Raw genomic sequence first — 7,172 nt, forward strand, 5'->3', positions numbered from 1 at the left:
ATAATGTTTATTTTAATAAGTTACAGGGGTGAAAAACTAAGAGACAATTTAGTGTGATTTTTAATTTCAAATATCTCATTCCAAATAAAATTTTTATTTATTCTAAGGGACTTTCGGCCCTCGGTAAAAATTTAATCTTTCATTCTGCGTTTAAATTTTTCAAAAATATTTATTGTTTTTTTCAGGATTCGAAAAAAATGAACACAATGTACGTGGTAATATTTTCCAAATCTATCTTACAACGCACTCAGTAGAACAGAATATTGTCAGTCAGAAAGTGACAATTTTAAATATTTGACATGGCATCGGGAATATTTTGAGTTGTTGATTAAATAATATCAAACACTATTGACTGTAATACATCCAACTCCCACAGAAATCTGGAAGCACATTGCCACTAGCGCGCTAGCGCCACTGTCGGCTTGAAGTGAAACTACGTTTTAAAAATGTAAAATTTGACGTAAACATTCAAATTTAATTTTATAAATTTTTGAATAACGAGCTAATTTTGCTATATTAAATTAAAATAAAAATAGTTCAAACACTTATACAAAAACAATAATAAAGCAAGTTTATAAACGTAAGGTTAGATTGCTCTGGTTATCACCGCACACCACTAGATGACGCTATATTGTTTGCTTCCTCAAATGTAATGGGAAATGTCAAGAGTTGTATGTATTACAGTCAATAGTATTTGATAATATTGATAGTGTATGTGATAAATATTTTATTTAAGATGTGAACTTAATAAAAAGTTATTTATTGTTTATTATTTATGACAGATCCAAGCAGAGAATACACCAGGATATATTCAGTGATCCAAGTATTTTGTTGTTAAAGATGTAAAATTGTAAGCGTTTCATAGTAACAATATATTATTAAAAAATCACTTTATAACTTTTCCTCCTTTCTCGATTGATTAATTTTTGATGTACAGTAGATAAATTATTACAATCACTGAATACATAGTTAGTGAAAAAATTATCAGTAGTAATTGCACAAGAGCTCTAAAATTCTATATTAATTTTAGAGATCGAGTGCAATTTGTTGCGATTATTTCATGAATAAAACTGTTCAAAACCAAAATTTTATTGTAACTTATTTATGTAAGTACAAATTAATACTGTTGAACACACAGTTGATATAAAATATTTTACGGTTGAAAGTCATCACTTTTATAACTTTTAAAACATTAATTGTCATTAATGTCACTGAATGTATTTTTTCGTAGCAACGAAGGGCATCTGACGTAATATACTTGACGACGGGATATTATCAAAAATTATCACCTTAATTTGTATTTCTGTAGCTTTCTATTGATCAGAATCTCCTATGAATGAAATAATCATATTAATTAACTGAATTAATAATTAAGGCAATTAATTATACAGGGTGTCTGCATAACTTGGAACCATATGGGAAACTTTTTTAATATCAATTTTACGAAAAAAAGTCATTTTTTATAAAGTGCTCTGCATAGTCTAAAACCTAAGATGCAAACATCAGATATCAAATTTTGTCAACAGGATACGAGGTATGTCAAAAAATATGAATTTCGCTCAATAGCAAACTCCCTTTATATTTCAAAATATCAAAAAAATTTATTATGAAAAGTTATTTGTAATTAAAAACCATATTCAAATATGCAATAACAGCCTTCTTGAAAAAAAAAATTCTGAAATTTTCCTAAATTACCGATTCCGAACATCATTTTTATTTATTAGACATGTAATAACTCTTTTATTAATAATTTTAGGAAGAAAAGTTATTCTTCATAAAAATCTGTGCATAGTCTAAACCTCAAGATGCAACCATCAGTTATCCAAGTTTGTTAATTTTATACGAGGTGTGGAAAGAATTTAGAAAGAATTCTTTCTAAATTCTTATTATTTGACACACCTCGTATAAAATTAACAAACTTGGATAACTGATGGTTGCATCTTGAGGTTTAGACCCTGCACAGATTTTTATGAAGAATAACTTTTTTTCCTAAAATTATTAATAAAAGAGTTATTACATGTGTCTAATAAATAAAAATTGTTCTTAATCGGTAATTTAGGAAAATTTCAGAAATTTTTTTTTTCAAGTAGAAGGCTGTTATTGCATATTTGAATATGGTTTTTAATTACAAATAACTTTTCATATTAAAATTTTTTGATATTTTGAAATATAAAGGTAGTTTGCTCTTGAGTGAAATTCATATTTTTTGACATACCTCGTATACTGTTGACAAAATTTGATATCTGATGATTGCACCTTAGGTTTTAGACTATGCAGAGCACTTTATAAAGAATGACTTTTTTTCGTAAAATTGATATTGAAAAAGTTTCCCATATGGTTCCAAGTTACGCAGACACCCTGTACCAGTAGGTAACGGTTATCCAAGAACATTCAAAAGCCATCTTTAAAGTTAATGATGACATATTGTCAAGTAAAGTGTTCATATCCATACCAGTGAGAATTTTACTACACGTAATTTGCCGTGTAAAGACAGAAAAAGTAGGGATAGCCGTAAAATATTTGCGAATTATATACCGATGGCCTTACATGTACCACACGCCCCCTATTCCCATATAAAAAAATCATATATTACATCATCACGCTCAGATGAATGACGTCACTAATATGTTAAATATGCCAAAAATTGTAATTTAAAAATGAAAATCGACCTGTTTCAGGATTTATTTCCAAAATCGCCCATTCTCGAGAATTAATTTTCTCCCTGTTTATTGTACTCAGAGGAAATTTTTGCACGAGCTCCAGGTGAAGCACAAGAAGGAATGAAAGTCAATGGAAAAATCGTGGACAACATCAGGCACGCCGATGATACAGTACTGATTGCTGGCACTGAAGAAGAACTACAAATTCTGTTAACCAAAGTAGTGCGAGAAGGAGAATTATATGGCCTTAAGGTGAATGTAAAAAAACTAAAACAATGGTAATTTCAAAAAAGCACACACCAGTTATAAACATCCTAGTCAACAACAATCTCGTTGAACAAGTGAAAAAGTTTAAGTACCTAGTATGTTGGACACATGAAACCTTAGACCAAGAACAAGAGATTAAATGTAGAATAGAACAGGCAAGAAACACCTTCTTAAAGTTACGATAGTTACTCACTGCCCGCAATCTTGATCTGTCACGATACCGCGTGATAAAGAGTTATGTATATAGTGTACTACGAGTATTACAGGGCGTGGAAGCTTGGACGTTAACAGTCAGCAGGGTATTTCGTCGTATGCGGAAAATTCCATGGACCGACTGCTTTAGAAATGAAGAAGTTTTAAGACGTATGAATAGAGAACTTGAACTCACAGAAATTGTCCAGAAACATAAAACATCTTATCTTGAACTTCCTTCAACTTATTATAGAAGGTAAAATAGAAGGAAGACGCGGCCCGGGTAGACGACAAATGACCTGGCTGTGCAACATCAAAGAATGGAAGGATTAGACTTTCAAAGTCTAATAAGAAAAGCCCAAAATAGAGAAAACTTTGCAGACGTCATCGCCAACCTTCGCTAAGAAGACCACCCAAAGAAGAAGAAGAATATTATATCTCTTATTTCTCACTATATTAATGAATGAACCTGCATACACGGAACAATAATATATTTTGTGGTTCCGTATATGCTTAATATCTGAGATATAATGAATCTTATAGTACAGCTGCCTGTCAGTAACAAGTTTAACACAGGAATATTTCTAAAATTAAAATACTTATGCATTTATGTGATGGTAACCGCATGCTATATTAACAACAAAATATTATTGCAGATAAAAATTAACAGCAGTTTAGAATATGACATTGTAAAATCCCATTTGGCTCAATTAATAAGACATAGTCTCATTTATATTACATTTTACTGGAATACTAACAGCAAATATTAAATATTCTCATGACTAATTATGTTCATGTCCATACGTATTGAATGAACAAAAATCAAACCATATTGTTTTTACAAAATGTCATGGTGAATCACCTACAGTAACAATAAATAATAAGGTAATTCCCTCAGTTACCTCTGTAAAATATCTGGGCATGCTTGGACAGGGGATTAACCTGGAGAACCCATATATGGAACAAACGGAAACAACTGGGCATAAAATTAAGTAAGCATTATTGGCTTCTAGGGCATAAGTCTAAGCTCACGGCAAGAAATAAACTGCTAGTCTACAACACAATATTCAAATCAGTCTGGGCATATGGCCTGCAGCTCTTGGGAACAGCATCTAGGGGAAAAACTAACGAGGTTGTGCCACTAATTTCCTCCTAGAGCATCAAACCCTCGTGACGACCTGTCGAATTTGAGTTTGTATAAGTATCGTACCTACTTACAATTTACAGGATTTTGCAGTGTGTAAGCGACTGGTTCACTTTCCTTTTTTTTTGGCTTTAAGGTAAAACTCACACAGCCAGAAGATACAAATTTTGTAAAACGATCAAAGGTAGGCCTCGGATAGATAAGGTATATATACATTAAGGAAAGACATAAGGTAGCAGCAAAAGGTATTATTAAATTTGTATTTTTGTTATTCTGACGAAATATAACAGACAATCGTAATTTTCTTTTCTGTTTAAAGCAAGAAGATACATTATGTTATATGGGCTTTCAATGTTGAATTGTAGAAGTTTTCTGAACAGCTCATTGGATTGAGCCCTATATTTTTGGCAATCAAAAAAGATGCGGTCCAGGTCACCGATTTTATTACAAACTTCACAAAGATCACTCTCAAGTATTTTGATTTTATGTAAGTGTGCTGGATAACATGCATGACCAAACTTCATTCTACTAATAGTGGTTATGCTTTTGCGATTGTAATCGAATTTATTGTACCAGGGTTTTTTCCTCAATTTGGTTTCTATTCTGGTGTAAAGTGTTGGATTTGTAAAGGTGTATTCTTGCCACAAGTAGGACCATTTTCTCATCATTTTATGTTTTGATATGTTTATTTGTTCGTCCGTAGTTAATTGGCAATTTATCTATTCCCCTATTTCTATGCTTTCTTTGGCAATTTTATCTGCAATTTCATTGTTTGTTATTCCTACGCGTGCTTTGACCCAGAAGAATTTTATAAATTTATTTTGATCTTGTAATTTTTTAATGATTGTTTGAATATTAAAGATAATATCATTTGTTGTGTTTGAGTTGGATTTTAGAATTTTAAGAACTGAAAGTGAATCGGAGAAGATAATGGCATTCTGTTCCTCTTCCTGTTGTACATATTCTAGTGCTTTTAGAATTGCTATTGCCTCGGCTGTGTAGATAGATGTATTTTTATGTAGCTTATAGTGTCTTTGTATACGTTTAGGTATTACGAAGGTACAACCTGTGCCGTCAGTGTTTTTTGATCCATCAGTGTATATTGTGACATAGTTTGGATGTTGGTCTAAAATTTGATTAATAACTATGTTATTAGATGATGCTAATTCAGAGTAATGGGGTATATTCACATCACATACAACAAAGTAATCGATCTCTACCTTTGTTTGTGGCTGTAGGGTCACGTTTCTTAATGCTTCACAAATAGGAGGAGAGTTCCTATGTATAGGTAAATAGGAATAAGGTAATTATTCCCTCAGTTACCTCTGTAAAATATCTGGGCATGCACTTGGACAGGGGATTAACCTGGAGAACCCATATATGGAACAAACGGAAACAACTGGGCATAAAATTTAGTAAGCATTATTGGCTTCTAGGGCGTAAGTCTAAGCTCACGGCAAGAAATAAACTGCTAGTCTACAACACAATATTCAAATCAGTCTGGGCATATGGCCTGCAGCTCTTGGGAACAGCATCTAGGGGAAAAACTAACGGGGCTGTGCCACTAATTTCCTCCTAGAGCATCAAACCCTCGTAACGACCTGTTGAATTTGAGTTTGTATAAGTATCGTACCTACTTACAGTTTACAGGATTTTGCGGTGTGTAGGCGACTGGTTCAGTTTCCTAATTTTTATGGAGGTGAAATTATACACTGCACTGATTTTTAATTTGAAGTACTGATTTATTTTTAAAACATGAAAACTATGAAAAACACGTAACTTGATAAAACTACTTTGCTCTTGTAATATTTTAAATTAGAGAGAATGAAAAATATACTTTTAGACAAGAATTTACTTACAAAAACGGTGAAAATGCTGAGAGTGAGAGTTGCGTGGCGTTACTTGCTTCCAACTTTTTTGGAGAGGCCGGAAGTGGAAGTGATTTTTTGGAAGTAAGTGGAAATGCGATTTTTTTGAGGGACCGGAAGTTTTGGAAGTGGCCTTTGACAATATAAATATTTAGACAAATTTTATTTTATTCAAATGTTTGTGGCTTTCGATACTGACATTTTAATTAGTTTGAGTTTTTTACTTTTTAAATTTTAAATTATCAAATGTTTGTGGCTTTAGGTATTGACATTTTAAATTAGTTTTATTAAATTACTTTTTAAGTTATGTTATGGACTATATCAATACTTGTATTGTTTTGACTATATGTACTTTAGCATGTTTATATTAGGTTATCCTATTTCAAATAAAGTATTATTATTATTGACATTTATAATTCTATCGTTGGTTTTCCAACAGCATCCAAGTCAAATGTATCCATAATTGAGAGATTCCAGTCCAAGGTGTTACATTCAATAATCGATGCTCCGTGGTTTGTTACTAACAGGGATATTTACAATGATCTGGAAACGAAAACCATCAGTGAAGTGATAGTGGAGTTAAGTGCAAAATACATTGTATGTCTTGAAAGCCACGCAAATGTACTTTATTAATTGTGAATGTGAATTAATTTGTTAGAGAACAGTAAGGAAACAAAACGGTTAAAGAGACAGACACCATTAGATTTACCCCACAGCCACAAACATTTTAATATTATCTCTATTATAGAGATGTGTGGCGCTGGTCACAATCTCTTCATATCATTATTTCTCAGATAAAATGTGCCTATTGTTATAATATGTTATAACAGATTGCCTAATAAACATAAAAAAATAAGTATTGAAAGGTTTGTGAAAGGAAAAAAGAAGACAATTTTGAATAAGTACCTTATTACCCATATGTACCTACATAAAAATTCTCAACACACATGTAAAACAATGTATTTACTTAACAAAAATAACAAGAAGAGCATTGAATTTATAATAAACATTCAAAATGGCTTACTTTAACATCAATACATA

This window comes from Diabrotica virgifera, chromosome 5, assembly GCF_917563875.1.
Source record: "Diabrotica virgifera virgifera chromosome 5, PGI_DIABVI_V3a".
NCBI lineage: Eukaryota > Metazoa > Arthropoda > Insecta > Coleoptera > Chrysomelidae > Diabrotica > Diabrotica virgifera.